The sequence below is a fragment of the Scyliorhinus torazame genome, chromosome 2 (genome assembly GCF_047496885.1).
Source record: "Scyliorhinus torazame isolate Kashiwa2021f chromosome 2, sScyTor2.1, whole genome shotgun sequence".
NCBI classification, from domain to species: Eukaryota; Metazoa; Chordata; class Chondrichthyes; order Carcharhiniformes; family Scyliorhinidae; genus Scyliorhinus; species Scyliorhinus torazame.
In genome coordinates this window covers 277,327,051-277,344,993 of record NC_092708.1, presented here as the reverse complement: position 1 = coordinate 277,344,993, position 17,943 = coordinate 277,327,051, and the positions used below count along the sequence as shown (strand labels likewise).

The 17,943-nt window shown below is 45.0% G+C and overlaps 1 protein-coding gene across 7 annotated transcripts in view; it reads right to left on the bottom strand.

Moving 5' to 3' along the window:
• Positions 1-17,943, bottom strand: part of LOC140398947 (RNA-binding protein 25-like) — a 227,116-nt gene that overhangs the window by 190,872 nt on the left and 18,301 nt on the right. The window contains exon 1 of one of the 7 annotated variants that reach the window (XM_072487964.1): positions 15,098-15,172. The exons of the other annotated variants lie outside the window; for them this stretch is intronic. The gene's annotated coding sequence lies outside the window, so the exon portion shown is untranslated. Of the gene's footprint in view, positions 1-15,097; positions 15,173-17,943 lie in introns of those variants that run through there. 7 annotated transcript variants of the gene reach the window in all.

Sequence of the window (17,943 nt, the reverse complement as noted above, 5' to 3'; positions counted from 1 at the left end):
CAACGATGTGATGATTTCCCATGGCTTTCATTGTATCCCTTGCCAAACGTTCAGTTCTGTCCATGATTACACCATGAGGAATATATACTCTCTCCAGATCATTACAGTAATGTTTAGGGATGCAAAACAGATCAAGGTCATAGCCTTATTCATCATCGGTGATCACCACGCAGTCAGCCACCACAATGCCACTATTGCACTTCGACCCTGGGTTCAGGTCCCAACACTCCCGGGCCGCATGCGCACTGATGAGCAGTGCGCTCGCAATTTTTTTAGATGGTCGTGGCCGCCATTTTTAAAGCCGCCCGCAGCCAGCATTGTTAAAAGCCGGCTGCTGCGACTGTTGCACGTGAACTCTCGCGATCAGGAACGCCGTTATGGCTGGCTCCGCGACCTGCCCGACACCCGCCCGCAGGTCACGATTCCCACTTTGAAAATGCCTGTACTAGACAAACAAGGAACCACAAGAAAGTGAGAATTACAGACCTGTTAGCCTGACATCAGGAGCAGGGAAAATGTGTGAGAATCCCAATGTGTTAACTGAACACTTGAGAAAAATTATCTTGATTGGGCAGTCAACATGCATCGAGATGTAGTTTTATTTGCTATAATCTGTTTTGATACATTTGTAATAAAATATATTTATTTTTAAAATGGATTGAGATGTAGCAGGAGATGGGGGAAAGAAGTGGATGTGGTGTGTTTCGATTGTCGGAAAACGTTTGATAATGTCCCGCATAAGAGATTGGTAAACAAAATTGGGACATATGGGGTTGAGAGGTTGGCATGGATTGGGAATTGGTTAATGGACAGAAAACAGTAGGAATAAGAGACAATTCTCAGGTTGGCAGGCTGTGACCAGTAGGGTACGGCAAGGAATAGTGCTTGGACCCTATTCTCAATCAATGATATGAATGTGGAGACCAACTATAATATTTACAAATTTGTTGATGACTCAAAATTAGGTGAGCACAGTACGAAGTCTTACAACACCAGGTTAAAGTCCAACAGGTTTGTTTCGATGTCACTAGCTTTCGGAGCGCTGCTCCTTCCTCAGGTGAATGAAGAGGTCTGTTCCAGAAACACATATATAGACAAATTCAAAGATGCCAGACAATGCTTGGAATGCGAGCATTAGCAGGTGATTAAATCTTTACAGATCCAGAGATGGGGTAACCCCAGGTTAAAGAGGTATGAATTGTACCAAGCCAGGACAGTTGGTCGGATTTCGCAGGCCAGATGGTGGGGGATGAACGTAATGCGACATGAATCCCAGGTCCCGGTTGAGGCCGCACTCGTGTGCGGAACTTGGCTATAAGTTTCTGCTCGGCGATTCTGCGTTGTCGCGGATCCTGAAGGCCGCCTTGGAGAACGCTTACCCGGAGATCAGAGGCTGAATGCCCTTGACTGCTGAAGTGTTCCCCGACTGGAAGGGAACATTCCTGCCTGGTGATTGTCTTCTCTATTTCTAGACCTCCCAATGGACATATCCTTGTTGAGCCCTGTGTATGTTTCAATGAGATCATCTCTCATTCTTCCAAACTCTGAAGAATACAGGCCTATTCTATTCAGTCCCTCATAGGACACTCCCTCTATCCTAAAAATCAGTCTGGTGAATCTTTGTTGCAATCCCTCTGCATCAAGCGTGTTCTTCCTTTGGACCCGCGACAACGCAGAATCGCCGAGCAGAAACTTATAGCCAAGTTCCGCACACTTGAGTGCGGCCTCAACCGGGACCTGGGATTCATGTCGCATTACATTCATCCCCCACCATCTGGCCTGCGAAATCCGACCAACTGTCCTGGCTTGGTACAATTCACACCTCTTTAACCTGGGGTTACCCCATCTCTGGATCTGTAAAGATTTAATCACCTGCTAATGCTCGCATTCCAAGCAATGTTTGGCATCTTTGAATTTGTCTATATGTGTGTTTCTGGCACAGACCTCTTCATTCACCTGAGGAAGGAGCAGCGCTCCGAAAGCTAGTGACATCGAAACAAACCTGTTGGACTTTAACCTGGTGTTGTAAGACTTCGTACTGTGCTCACCCCAGTCCAACGTCGGCATCTCCACATCAAAACTAGGTGGGAATGAGAGTTGTGAGGGAGATGCAAAGAGGTTCTGTGGGGGATTTAGACCCGTTAGGTGAATGGGCAAGAACACGGCAGATGGAAATATACGAAAAAAACAAATTAACCACTTTGGTAGGGAAAACAGAAACAAAGATTATTTTTAAATGGTGAGAGATTGGAAGTGTTGATGTCCAAAGGGACCTGGGTCTCTTTGGTCATGAGCTACTGAAGGTCAAATGCAGGTGTGGCAAACAATTAGGAAAGCAAATGGTATGTTTGCCTTTATTGCGAGAGGATTTGAGTACAGGAGTAAAGACATGTTACTGTGATTTGAAAGGAGCCTTGTTGAGATCGCACCTGGCATACAATTTTGGTCTCCTTACCAAAGGAAGAACATGCTTGATGCAGAGGGATTGCAACAAAGATTCACCAGACTGATTTTTAGGATAGAGGGAGTGTCCTATGAGGGACTGAATTGAATAGGCCTGTATTCTTCAGAGTTTGGAAGAATGAGAGATGATCTCATTGAAACATACACAGGGCTCAACAAGGATATGTCCATTGGGAGGTCTAGAAATAGAGAAGACAGTCTCAGAACAAGAAATAGGCCTTTTTATACTGAGTTGAGGAGGAATTTCTTCACTCAGAGGACAGCAACTATTTGGAATTCTACAGCTCAGAGGGCTATGGAGGGCTAAGTATATGCAGGACAGAGATTGAAAGATTCCTAGACAGACAAGGCATCAAGGGATAGGGCAGGAAAATGGCATTGAGGTAAATCAGCATAATCTAACTAAAATGAAGAACAGGTTTGAGGTACCAAATGGTGTTCTCCTGCTCCTACTTACGATGTTCCCATGGCTGCCAAAATGTCAGCTGGTTTGTCATGGAGCAGCACTGTGGCACAGTGGTGAGCTTCTGCTGCCTCACAGTGCTAGGGACCCAGGTTACTGGTTTCCAGGATACTGGAAGTCTGCAGAGGGATTTGGATAGTTTAAGTGAATGGGCTAGGGTTTGGCAGATGGAGTATAATGTTGACAAATGAGGTTATCCATTTTGGTAGGAATAACAGCAAAAGGAATAATTATTAAAATGATAAATATTAAAACATGCTGCTTGACATGAGTCACAAAAAATTGGTTTACAGGTACAACAGGTGATTAAGGCGGTGAATGGAGTTTTGTCCTTCATTGCGAGAGGGATGGAGTTTAAGACGAGTGAGGTTATGCTGCAACTGTATAAGGTGTTAGATGTTTAGCTGCTGTTGTATGAAGAGTCACAGGTTCTGCTCCTTTTCACAAACACCTTTATTTTACTTTAACAAACTCTGCACAAAACTCTATCATCACACACCTGACACAAAGGCCACCTGAACCTCTTGTCATATCAGTGTCAATTATTGGATACTTAACATAAATGAGACAACTAATTGGAATGTCCCCCCTACCTTAAGAGAAAAAAAATTAGGTGAAAACAAAATTACAAGAAACTCAAACACACACGCAATTTCCCCCCTTTTTGTTTTTATTTTTGGAAGAAACAAGTCACAGAAACAGGCGCCCTTCATTAACAATATCCAAAGGTTTCTGTGAACTAGCCCGACTTTTGGTAAAACAGTCTGACAATTAATTTGCGCTATTTCCCTTCTGTCCAACATCTGCTTCAAACTTGCGATGTCTATCCTTAACCTTTTTTCATTGACACTTTTAGTAGAGTGCACATTTTCCCCGCAGGAATTTATTGTCAATGTGACATTCAATAGGTATATATTAGCCAAATCCCCTTATCCCAAAGTTTCTGTCAATATCTGAGATATATAAAAGGCCATATCCACCGCCTCTACAAGGCTTAACAGCTCAGCAGCCAAAGTGCTTTTGGCCACTCTCGTTATTTTCTTTCTTTCCCACACAAGAGGGCAACATTTATCATTGTTCCCCAAAAGGAAAATTCTAAAACCTCCTGCGCTTGAAACCCCATCACATAATTTGCATAGGACGCATCACTATAAACTATGAGTTTCAAGTGCCTAGTCACCTAAAACCTGGAACCTCAAAACATTTTTAGTTTGACCAATGCTTTATTTGCTCTTATTATGTCTTCCACTTTGGGATCATTCATTTTTGTACTCAACTCTAAGACATCAAAACTCACGTCCGGTCCAGTCTGTAGACCTAACCAATTCAGTTAACCAACTAAACTTCGCAGTTGCTCTTTTCCCATCTTTTAAACCATTGCGTCTTTTTGTGAAACCCAGCCACGACTAAATGCTGTTGGACTGATGCTTTCCAAATCAGACTGCTGACGTAAAGTTGCCCCAAACTTAATCTGTCCAATTTCCAGTCCAATATATTCAAATGCACCAGAAGCCTGATTCCAACCCTGAATTCTTTCCTCAAACCAGAGATTACAATAGCTTCAAAATCACTAGTCCCACCCCACAAAAAGTCATCGACATGCATCATAAAAATGCCAGAAAGATTTCCTTTATAGAGCCAGCAAAACATTGCCGGATCTGCTTTCAACTGGCAACAGCCTAACTTTAACAAAACTGACCTTACTGAAAAATACCGCATCATTTAATCCATATACACATTTGTTCAACTTCCAGAGTACCCCTTCTGTGTTAGCTGCCTCTTCAGGAGGATGGAGAAAAATGTCTCTCTGGAGCTGATGCCCCTGCAAAAAGGCAGCTTTTATATCTATAGACTTGCATTCCCACACTTTTGTGGCTAATAGAGCCAAGATGATCTTTAAAATAACCTTGCCTGCCATAGGTGAATCTGCCCTTAAATCCTGATCTTCTAAGTTTTCTTCAAATCCCCCAGCCACAAGCCTGACCTTTGCCTTATAAGTTCCATCCGGAAGAACCTTTTCCGTGCAAATCCATCTGTGGGATAGAGCTCTTTGTCCCCTACCCAGTACTTCCGTGTATGCACCAAATGCACTCCAACTATGCAGTTCTTGCTGTTGGGCACCTTTGTTAACTTTTTCATCTAATTTAGTGGAAGCCACCAAGATTTCACGTGCATGTGGGCTTCGACTCCTATTAGTATTTGTAGTCTTACTAATGTTCCAAGGCCTTGATAAACCACGTCCCCTCTCTCGCCTGGTATCTCGTTCTGTACTGCTGCTGCTTGATCTTTCCCTTCTGCTGTGGGATGTCCTTTCAATTGTTCTCGAGCTTTTCCTGCAGACCTGTTCACTATCCGATGTACTATCTGAATTGGCACTGCATTTCTGTGCCCCCCATTTTTGAACTTCGTGTTCCCAATCCATTGTCTTGACTCCCTCCCCTGAATGCTGTACATTCAACCAATGGTTATACTTTCCAGTGGCCTTCCCTTCTCTACTAATAACAGTTGCATCCTTCCATTGACTAGACCCTTCAGGCAAGTCTGTAACTTTTGGCAGTTGTCCTTTCCGAAAAATGGCCTGTTCTAATTCATCAGAAGTGTTGTATTCCTCTACAGAAACCCTCTCTATATCAGTTAACTGGTCCGCGTGCGTACCAGCTGACCCTGGTTCCTCGTCATGTCTGTCTGCTCCGTCTAAATTTGAAAATTTGCAATCTGTACCCATTATCCTTGATGAATGTACCCTAACAGTTTGATTGCCATGTTGCAAAATAATTGTTTTGCCATCTATGCCTATATTCTTCCCTGGGCCTTTCCCTTCATTAAAATTGTCTCTCTTATAGTATACTATGTCTCCTTGCTGAAAAATGGTATTTGATGGCCGTACATTATGCCTTAAAGCTCTGCAAATCCGTTCAGAGACTTCTTCCAAAAAAGCTTTTGTAATGCATTTAAAAGCTCAACAAAGGCAGAGCTAATTGTAGTCCCTTCCCAAACTGGAGGCTGGTCATCCAAAATGGACGGAATTTTAGGATTTCTACCAAACACTAATTGATAGGGACTACAGCCCCAACCATCTGCAATGAACTATTTTCATGTACCGCCCATGCTAAAGCAGAATTTAGCTTGCAGTTTGGTCTATCTGCCAAAATTTTCCAGAGCATGTCATCTATTACCGCATGGTTTCTTTCACACACGCCATTACTAAATGGGCTTTCTGCAGCCGTATTCATAACTGTGAATTCACATTTTTGCACATATCCCTCAACTCATCATTAGCACATTCTTCCCCCATTGTCCGTAGGAATTCTGCCGGTGGGCCAATTCCTGTCCCTATCCATTTTTCCACGATTTGATCCAGAATTACACTCTTTTCTTTACTTCGTACAATCGTTGATTGACTAAATCTGGTTGCTAAATCTACAAAATGCAAAATAAATATATTATTGGCGTTATCACAGATCTTAAGGTCCTTGGCCACAATGTCGTCAAAATCCCTGGCCAAAGGTGGGGTTACTATCGGTCGTACAGACTTCACAGCGATCACTAACCTGTTCTATCAGCTTAGTATAGTCCTCATCCCTTACCCCTGCATCCTTTAAGATATGTTTCAGCCTCCGAGGAGACGGATGCACAAATTGCCTATGCAGTTTTAATACAAGCTTTTAATCAGCTAAAGTCCCATTTTCTACTGCCATTAACACATCCTTAACAACTGTACTTCAAATATTATTTATCAGTAATGGAATACAATAGTGCCCCAATTGTGTAAATTGTAAGTCCGTCTTTCCAAAAACTGTTGCCTTATCCTGTTCCATATCCAGTTTCATGTGTGCTTTCTTCATCGACGGTCTGCTCAAAAGCAATGGTACTCACTTGATATAACATCCGTGCTAATGAAATGATTCACTCGGGCAATATTGCAAGGGACCACAACTCTTTTCAGCGACTTCAGAGTATTATCATCCCCAAACCTGAAACTTGTGGAACTTTCAAATTCCTTAACCTTGTACGATTTTCAGCATTCAAGGAGTACAGGTAACATTTTAACCAGTCAATTCCACACATAGTAGATGTGCAGCCACAATAGAAGGATTCTGCAACCAACACCCCCATTAGCGGCGTAAAACTGCTTGTTAATAAGACAGTGCCTTCTTTCTGGTCACTATCTTTTTCCTCTTCTGACTCTTCAGTGTCATGTGTCGCTTCAAACACTATTATAACATGTTGCACAGTTGAAAGCATAATGGTCCGGAGTCCATAGAAAATACAGCACAGAACAGGCCATTCGGCCCACGATGTTGTGCCGAACTTTTGTCTTAGATTAAGAACAAATCAATCCACACCCCAGCATTCTACCGTAATCCATGTAGCTAGCCAATAGCCACGTGAAGATCCCTACTGTTTCCGACTCAACTACTTCCACAGGCAGTGCATTCCATGCCCCCACTACTCTCTGGGTAAAGAATCTACCTCTGACATCGCCCCTTTCTCTTCCACCATTCACCATTAAATTTATGTCCCCCTGTAATGGTTTGTTCCACGCGAGGAAAAAGTCTGACTGTCTACTTTATCCATTCGCCTGATCATCTTCTAAACCTCGGTATCAAGTCGCCCCTCATCCTTCTCTGTTCTAATGAGAAAAGGCCTAGCACTCTCAACCTTTCCTCGTAAGACCTGCTCTCCATTCCAGGCAACATCCTGGTAAATCTCCTTTGCACCTTTTCCAAAGCTTCTACATCCTTTCTAAAATGAGGCGACCAGAACTGTACACAGTACTCCAAATGTGGCCTTACCAAGGTTTTGTACAGCTGCATCACCTCACGGCTCTTAAATTCAATCCCTCTGCTAATGAACGCTGGCACACCATAGGCCTTCTTCACAGCTCTATCCACTTGAGTGGCAACTTTCAAAGATGTATGAACATAGACCCCAAGATCTTCTGCTCCTCTATATTGCCAAGAACCGTACCGTTAACCCTGTATTCCGCATTCATATTTGTCCTTCCAAAATGGACAACCTCACACTTTTCAGGGTTAAACGCCACCTGCCACTTCTCAGCCCAGCTCTGCATCCTTGCTATGTTTCTTTGCAGCCGACAACAGCCCTCCTCACTATCCACAACTCGACCAATCTTCGTATCGTCTGCAAATTTACTGTCCCACCCTTCAACTCCCTCATCCAAGTCATTAATGAAAATCATAAACAGCAGAGGACCCAAAACTGATCCCTACGGTACGCCACTGGTAACTGGGATCAAGGGTGAATATTTGCCATCCACCACCATTCTGACTTCTATCGGTTAGCCAGTTCATTATCCAACTGGCCAAATTTCCCACCATCCCATGCCTCCTTACTTTCTGCATAAGCCTACCATGGGGAACCTTATCAAATGTCTTACTAAAATCCATGTACACCACATCCACTGCTTTACCTTCATCCACTTGCTTGGTCACTTCCCCAAAGAATTCAATAAGACCTACCCCTCACAAATCCATGCTGACTATCCCGAATCAAGCAGTGTCTTTCCATCTGAACCTGAGGGGCACAAATATCCTGGGAGGAGATTTGTTAGTGCTCTTTGGGGGAGTTTAAACTAATGCAGCAGGGGCATGGGAACCTGGATTGTAGTTTTAGGGTAAGGGAGAATGAGAGTATAGAGGTCAGGAGCACAGATGTGACGTCGCAGGAGGGGGCCAGTGTTCAGGTAGGTGGTTTGAGGTGTGTCTACTTCAATGCCAGGAGTATATGAAACAAGGTAGGGGAACTGGCAGCATGGGTTGGTACCTGGGACTTCGATGTTGTGGCCATTTCGGAGACATGGATAGAGCAGGGACAGGAATGGATGTTGCAGGTTCCGGGGTTTAGGTGTTTTAGTAAGCTCAGAGGAGGAGGCAAAAGAGGGGGAGGTGTGGCGCTGCTGGTCAAGAGCAGTATTACGGTGGCGGAGAGGATGCTAGATGGGGACTCTACTTCCGAGGTAGTATGGGCTGAAGTTAGAAACAGGAAAGGAGAGGTCACCCTGTTGGGAGTTTTTTTATAGGCCTCCTAATAGTTCTAGGGATGTAGAGGAAAGGATGGCGAAGATGATTCTGGATAAGAGCGAAAGTAACAGGGTAGTTATTATGGGAGACTTTAACTTTCCAAATATTGACTGGAAAAGATATAGTTCGAGTACAATAGATGGGTCGTTTTTTGTACAGTGTATGCAGGAGGGTTTCCTGAAACAATATGTTGACAGGCCAACAAGAGGCGAGGCCACGTTGGATTTGGTTTTGGGTAATGAACCAGGCCAGGTGTTGGATTTGGAGGTAGGAGAGCACTTTGGGGACAGTGACCACAATTCGGTGACGTTTACGTTAATGATGGAAAGGGATAAGTATACACCGCAGGGCAAGAGTTATAGCTGGGGGAAGGGCAATTATGATGCCATTAGACGTGACTGGAGGGGGATAAGGTGGAGAAGTAGGCTGCAAGTGTTGGGCACACTGGATAAGTGGGGCTTGTTCAAGGATCAGCTACTGCGTGTTCTTGATAAGTATGTACCGGTCAGGCAGGGAGGAAGGCGTCGAGCGAGGGAACCGTGGTTTACCAAGGAAGTGGAATCTCTTGTTAAGAGGAAGAAGGAGGCCTATGTGAAGATGAGGTGTGAAGTTTCAGTTGGAGCGATGGATAGTTACAAGGTAGCGAGGAAGGATCTAAAGAGAGAGCTAAGACGAGCAAGGAGGGGACATGAGAAGTATTTAGCAGGAAGGATCAAGGAAAACCCAAAAGCTTTCTATAGGTATGTCAGGAATAAGCGAATGACTAGGGAAAGAGTAGGACCAGTCACTGACAGGGATGGGAAATTGTGTGTGGAGTCTGAAGAGATAGGCGAGATACTAAATGAATATTTTTTGTCAGTATTCACTCAGGAAAAAGATAATGTTGTGGAGAATGCTGAGCCCCAGGCTAATAGAATAGATGGCATTGAGGTACGTAGGGAAGAGGTGTTGGCAATTCTGGACAGGCTTAAAATAGATAAGTCCCCGGGACCTGATGGGATTTATCCTAGGATTCTCTGGGAGGCCAGGGAAGAGATTGCTGGACCTTTGGCTTTGATTTTTATGTCATCATTGGCTACAGGAATAGTGCCAGAGGACAGCAAATGTGGTCCCTTTGTTCAAAAAGGGGAGCAGAGACAACCCCGGCAACTATAGACCGGTGAGCCTCACGTCTGTAGTGGGTAAAGTCTTGGAGGGGATTATAAGAGACAAGATTTATAATCATCTAGATAGGAATAATATGATCAGGAATAGTCAACATGGCTTTGTGAAGGGTAGGTCATGCCTCACAACCCTTATCGAGTTCTCTGAGAAGGTGACTGAACAGGTAGACGAGGGTAGAGCAGTTGATGTGGTGTATATGGATTTCAGCAAAGCGTTTGATAAGGTTCCCCACGGTAGGCTATTGCAGCAAATACGGAGGCTGGGGATTGAGGGTGATTTAGAGATGTGGATCAGAAATTGGCTAGCTGAAAGAAGACAGAGGGTGGTGGTTGATGGGAAATGTTCAGAATGGAGTACAGTCACAAGTGGAGTACCACAAGGATCTGTTCTGGGGTCGTTGCTGTTTGTCATTTTTATCAATGACCTAGAGGAAGGCGCAGAAGGGTGGGTGAGTAAATTTGCAGACGATACTAAAGTCGGTGGTGTTGTCGATAGTGTGGAAGGATGTAGCAGGTTACAGAGGGATATAGATAAGCTGCAGAGCTGGGCTGAGAGGTGGCAAATGGAGATTAATGTAGAGAAGTGTGAGGTGATTCACTTTGGAAGGAATAACAGGAATGCAGAATATTTGGCTAATGGTAAAGTTCTTGAAAGTGTGGATGAGCAGAGGGATCGAGGTGTCCATGTACATAGATCCCTGAAAGTTGCCACCCAGGTTGATAGGGTTGTGAAGAAGGCCTATGGAGTGTTGGCCTTTATTGGTAGAGGGATTGAGTTCCGGAGTCATGAGGTCATGTTGCAGCTGTACAAAACTCTGGTACGGCCGCATTTGGAGTATTGCGTACAGTTCTGGTCACCGCATTATAGGAAGGACGTGGAGGCTTTGGAATGGGCGCAGAGATTTACCAGGATGTTGCCTGGTATGGAGGGAAAATCTTATGAGGAAAGGCTGATGGACTTGAGGTTGTTTTCGTTGGAGAGAAGAAGGTTAAGAGGAGACTTAATAGAGGCATACAAAATGATCAGGGGGTTGGATAGGGTGGACAGTGAGAGCCTTCTCCTGCGGATGGAAATGGCTGGCACGAGGGGACATAACTTTAAACTGAGGGGTAATAGATATAGGACAGAGGTCAGAGGTAGGTTCTTTACGCAAAGAGTAGTGAGGCCGTGGAATGCCCTACCTGCTACAGTAGTGAACTCGCCAACATTGAGGGCATTTAAAAGTTTATTGGATAAACATATGGATGATAATGGCATAGTGTAGGTTAGATGGCTTTTGTTTTGGTGCAACATCGTGGGCCGAAGGGCCTGTACTGCGCTGTATTGTTCTATGTTGTTCTATGCTCAGAAATCCTATCCCACAGTACCCTTTCCATTACTTTGCCGACCACCGAAGTAAGACTAACTGGCCTGTAATTCCCAGGGTTATCCCTATTCCCTTTTTTGAACAGGGGCACGACATTCGCCACTCTCTAATCCCCTGGTACCACCCCGGTTGACAGTGAGGACGAAAAGATCATTGCCAACGGCTCTGCAATTTCATCTCTTGCTTCCCATAGAATCCTTGGATACATCCAGTCAGGCCCAGGGGACTTGTCTATTCTCAAGTTTTTCAAAATGCCCAACACATCTTCCTTCCTAACAAGTATCTCCTCGAGCTTACCAGTCTGTTTCACACTGTCCTCTCCAACAATATCGCCCCTCTCATTCGTAAATACTGAAGTATAGTACTCGTTCAAGACCTCTCCTATCTCTTCAGACTCAATACACAATCTCCCGCTACTGTCCTTGATCGGACCTACCCTCTCTCTAGTCATTCTAATATTTCTCACATGTGTATAAAAGGAATACTTGGGGTATTCCTTGATCCTACCCGTCAAAGATTTTTCATGCCCTCTCTTAGCTCTCCTAATCCCTTTCTTCAGTCCCCTCCTGGCTATCTTGTATCCCTCCAGCACCCTGTCTGAACCTTGTTTCCTCAGCCTTACATAAGTATCCTTCTTCTTCTTAACAAGACATTCAACCTCTCTTGTCAACCATGGTTCCCTCACTCGACCATCTCTTCCCTGACTGACAGGGACATACATATCAAGGACACGTAGTATCTGTTCCTTCAACAAGTTCCACATTGCAATTGTGTCCTTCCCTGACAGCCTATGTTTCCAACTTATGCACTTCAGTTCTTGTCTGACAGCATCGTATTTACCCTTCCCCCAATTGTAAACCTTGCTCTGTTGCACGCACCTATTCCTCTCCATTACTAAAGTGAAAGTCACAGAATTGTGGTCACTATCTCCAAAATGCTCCCCCACTAACAAATCTATCACTTGCCCTGGTTCATTACCAAGTACCAAATCCAATATGGCCTCCCCTCTGGTCGGACAATCTACATACTATGCTAGGAAAGCTTCCTGGACACACTGCACAAACACCACCCCATCCAAATTATTTGATCTAAAGAGTTTCCACTCGTATTTGGGAAGTTGAAGTCACCCATGACTACTACCCTGTGACTTCTGCACCTTTCCAAAATCTGTTTCCCAATCTGTTCCTCCACATCTCTGCTGCTATTGGGAGGCCTATAGAAAATTCCCAACAAGGTGACTGCTCCTTTCCTATTTCTGACTTCAACCATACTACCTCAGTAGGCAGATCCTCCTCGAACTACCTTTCCGCAGCGGTTACACTATCTCTAATTAACAATGCCACCCCCCCCCTATTTTACCACCCTCCCTAATCTTATTGAAACATCTACAACCAGGAACCTCCAACAACCATTTCTGCCCCTCTTCTCTCTAAGTTTCCGTGATGGCCACCACATCGCAGTCCCAAGTACCGATCCATGCTTTAAGTTCACCCACCTTATTCCTGATGCTTCTTGCGTTGAAGTATACACACTTCATCCCATCTCCGTGCCTGCAAGTACTCTCCTTTGTCAGTGTTCCCTTCCCCACTACCACACTACACGCTTTGGCGTCCTGAATATCGGTCAACTTAGTTGCTGGACTACAAATCCAGTTCCCATTCCCCTGCCAAATTAGTTTAAACCCTCCCGAAGAGTACTAGAAAACCTCCCTCCCAGGATATTGGTGCCCCTCTGGTTCAGATGCAACCCGTCCTGCTTGTACAGGTCCCACCTTCTCCAGAATGCTCTCCAATTACCCAAATACCTGAAAGCCCTCCCTCCTACACCATTCCTGCAGCCACGTGTTCAACTGCACTCTCTCCCTATTCCTAGCCTCGCTATCATGTGGCATCGGCAACAAACCAGAGATGACAACTCTGTCTGTCCTAGCTTTTAACTTCCAGCCTAACTCCCTCAACTTGTTTATTACCTCCACACCCCTTTTCCTGCCTACTTCGTTGGTACCAATGTCCACCACAACTTCTGGCTGCTCCCCCTCCCCCTTAAGGATCCTGGGCTAAATCGCTGGCTTTTACAGCAGACCAGCAGCACGGTTCAATTCCCATACCAGCCTCCCCGAACAGGCGCCGGAATGTGGCGACTAGGGGCTTTTCACAGTAATTTCATTGAAGCCTCCTTCTGACAATAAGCAATTTTCATTTCATAGAATTAGATCATAGAATTTACAGTGCAGAAGGAGCCATTCGGCCCATCGAGTCCGCACCGGCTCTTGGAAAGAGCACCCTACCCAAGGTCAACACCTCCACCCTATCCCCATAACCCAGCAACCCCACTCAACACTAAGGGCAATTTTGGACACTAAGGGCAATTTATCATGGCCAATCCACCTAACCTGCACATCTTTGGACTGTGGGAGGAAACTGGAGCACCCGGAGGAAACCCACGCACACACGGGGAGGATGTGCAGACTCCGCACAGACAGTGACCCAAGCCGGAATCGAACCTGGGACCCTGGAGCTGTGAAGCAATTGTGCTATCCACAATGCTACCGTGCCTGTTCGGGGAGGCTGGTACGGGAATTGAACCGTGCTGCTGGTCTGCTGTAAAAGCCAGCGATTTAGCCCAGGATCCTTAAGGGGGAGGGGCAGCAGCCAGAAGTCGTGATGCACATTGGTACCAACGACGTAGGTAGGAAAAGGGGTGTGGAGGTAATAAACATTTCATTTCATGCCTTAAGTTCACCCACCTTATTCCTGATTCTTCTTGCGTTGAAGTATACACACTTCAACCCATCTCCGTGCCTGCAAATACTCCCCTTTGTCAGGGTTACATTCCCCACTGCTTCACTACATGCTTTGGCGTCCTGAACATCGGCTACCTTAGTTGCTGGACTACAAATCCGGTTCCCATTCTCCTGCCAAATTAGTTCAAACGCTGCCGAAGAGTACTAGAGAGTGGTATTGAGAATCACATCGAAAACATCGATTTATCATCCCCCGTGCATTTCTGGGGTTCATCTTCTTATTGTAGGTTCTAACTGGGTTTCTGTCTTCATAATTTCCGGGTCCCGATCTCCTTCTGTAGTCTTGGAACGTGTTCATAGCCATGCAATTTCACCAACCAGTTTGTAGTGTAACTTCCATATTCTGCTTTATTGCAGATTGACCTATTTGGGTCATCATAGCCATCGGAATCAAATGTTTCCCCAGAAACCTTTTTAAAGCTGCCGTCATCTGATCAAATAAGGTATCCTTATCCGCAAACTGAACTCCGGTCAAAACCAGGAGCGTATCCATATTGCTCACTCTAGCACAGTCAAGTAATTTAAAGGCCAACACAGACTGTGGAAATTCCAGGTTGTGTTTCTGCAGCCTTTTATATAGTCTTCAAATGGAGAAATCCTCTAATTTCCGGAACCTATCAAAATCCGACCATGCTTCACACGCACTTAACAAGTCATCCTTTTTATAAATCTTATCCATATAACGTAATAGAGTCTCCAGACCTTCTTCAGAGTCTAACTGTCCAATTTCAGCTCAGAAAATACTTTGCTTCGGATTTTACTGTCATAAGGTAGAGAAAGAACCAATGCCATACCTTGTTTTCTCTTTCCCAAGGCAGTTACCTTAGTCCACATAACTACTGCACTTCTCCAACGGTCGTACGATCCCCCTTCAGAAAATAAGGGGGATAATCATATCCGGCCATCTTTATCCTAGGTTCAGCCATATATCCTTTTCTTTTCTTCTAACTCACTCCTTGGTTTGGTCTGGAAAAGTTGTATCTTTTAACCCTTCACAATTGCACAGCAACCAGCCTCTGCTACCATTTGTTAGACATTTGCATAAAGAGTCAAACATTTTTTTCACAAACACCTTTACTTTAACAGACTCTGCACATGCCACCTCTTATCACATCACCTGACATAAAGGCCACCTTGAAGCTTCTTTACATGTATGTCAATTATTGGATACTTAACATAAATGAAACAACTAATTGGAGTGTCTCTTAACCCATTACTTAACATAAGGTGTTTGTGAGGCCACACCTGGAGTAGTATGTTCAGTTTTGGTCTCTGGAGGGTGTGCAGAGGAGATTCACTAGGTTAATCCCAGAGTTGAGAGGGTTGGATTACGAGGAGAGGTTGAGCAGACTGGGACATAACTTGTTGGAATTTCGAAGGATGCATAGATTCTTATAGAAACATATAAAATTATGAAGGGAAGAGGTAGGATAGATGCACAGAGGTTGTTTCCACTGGCGAGTGAAAGCAGAACCAGGGGGCACAGCCTTGACTGGTAGAATTGGAGACTGGTGAGGCAGAGAGCAGGAATCCCCCACCAGTTTATGGAGTCGTGGACCAGAAGTAGTCTGCAAAGAGGAGATTGTTGGGCAAAGAAGAGAATGGAGCCTGCGGCACAGGAAAACATGGCGGAGGTTGAGGAGCTGAGATTGCCAGCCCAGTGGTCAACGGAGTGTAGCCATGTAAAATGGCTAACTCCCGATTAGAATGGCCAAACCCCGATTTAAAATGGCGAACAGAAGAGGCTGATGGGGAAATCAGCCAACAGGACTCAAACAGGCAAAACTGTATTCGCCTCTGGGGAGGCCAGACAGAATCGATACCTACAACCATCAACATAACACACCAGCCATCTGCATATAAATTAGCAATCTACGGGCACAATATGCTACAAATTAGACACACAAAGCCAACCCAGACTTTTCGGCGCCAGCAGGAGCTTACACAAAGAGGTGTGAATGACCACCTCGAAACCGCCCATCGACCAAGGAATCGCTCCAGCGTTGGAGAATATCAAACCAAATCCAATCACTTGGAACCAGGTACAAGGTCCGCCCCGAGAGGCGGGAAGCCCCTGGGGACTAGAAGAATAGGGGCCAAGTTCAAATCGACCCTTCTTCTCCTCTCCGCACCCTTCGAGACCCTTCTGCTGACCCTCTACAACAGCCGCAAGAAACAGTAAGTCTTACTCCAACGCTTGCTACGAGATAGGCACTCCTATCAACCTGTACCAGCTTTGAATCCCGCAGGCTCAGAACCCATATGAAAGGCCATTCGTTTCCCTGACCTGGTGGGCCATTTCCAAAGTTAAGTATTGGCCTGTTAGTTGTAGGAAGTAGCTTAGAAGTAGAATTAATGTATAAGCATTGACTGCTGTATATAATAAATGTGCGTTGATTTAACTCTTACTAACTGGTGTGTTGGATTATTGATCATTACTCGGACTTGAACCACATGGCGGTATCAGAAAGATACCTGGCGACTCAAGAGCAAAGGTGATAGAACAAGAGCAATTAAACTAAGGCTAAAACGAGCAACATTTTGGCGACTCTGCCGGGACCCGATCTAGAAGTGGAAAACCACTCCGGGAGAACCCAAGAAATTTGATTTAGAAACCCAATTGGAAACAGAAAACTACAAGTGTTCAAGCAGTTCTGATCAATACCCATAATTCGGAAGTGTGTGTCTGCATGCGTAACTAACAGAGCTATAAGGTAAAACTGATAAGATTTTTGCTGCGTCAAAACTGTCGGAAGTCTGTATTTTCGGAAAGTAGCGAAAGCCGTACCCGCATTTACAAAACCGCCTTAGCCCCCTGTTCCAAATTTAGAAGCAGCCGGATAGGAAAGATGGCCATGCAGGCAATGCAGCGCCTCATGAACCCTGAGGAATTTGCGGTCGCAGCGACCAGCAGCAGTGGAGTGGGACAGTGTCCCATTTGGGAGGAGGAAATCCGGAAATATCTCAAGGACGAAGGATGGCCCCAGTGGAATGATTTCTGTAACAACGAGGAATCAGGTCCCGGGAGTATAGGACATACTTGGTGGGAGAACCTGAGCAAGATCCATAAAAAGAGCTTAGCGAAAGCTCGCAAGCCGATGGCAATCGTGTCCTGTTTGGCACAATTGCGAGGCACAGAGGAGGTCGTTAAGACGCTCCGCAAAGAAGTTGAGGGCATACATCGGATGAGTAAAGTCGATGTAAGCGAAGTTGAAAAAGAGAATTTAGAATTAAGGAGGAAATTGGCAGCAAAAGATGGAGGGGTGGCTGATGCCAAACGGGCTCACCAGTCTTGTCTGGCGCATTTAAGCAGTTTCCAGTCGCAATATGAAAAGACCTATTAGGACACGCAACGTGTAGTCCTGGTAAGAGACAGAAAGACAGGTAGAAGCATTACAGAAACAGTGTAGTGATCTCTGTTCAGAAAGGTTTTCAGGAAACCTTTGGGGAAAAGTTAGACCAGGAAGATGGCCCTGATTGGGAAGAGTTACACAAAACAGCACAGAGATATGTTCAGGGAACCTGTGCGCAGGGAAAGCCCCAAAAGAGAAAAGCACCCCAACCCCTCACACAGCAGGTAGTTCAGGCTCCAATGAACCCTGTAACCACCCAACGCACAGCCACATCGGACAATGCGGAA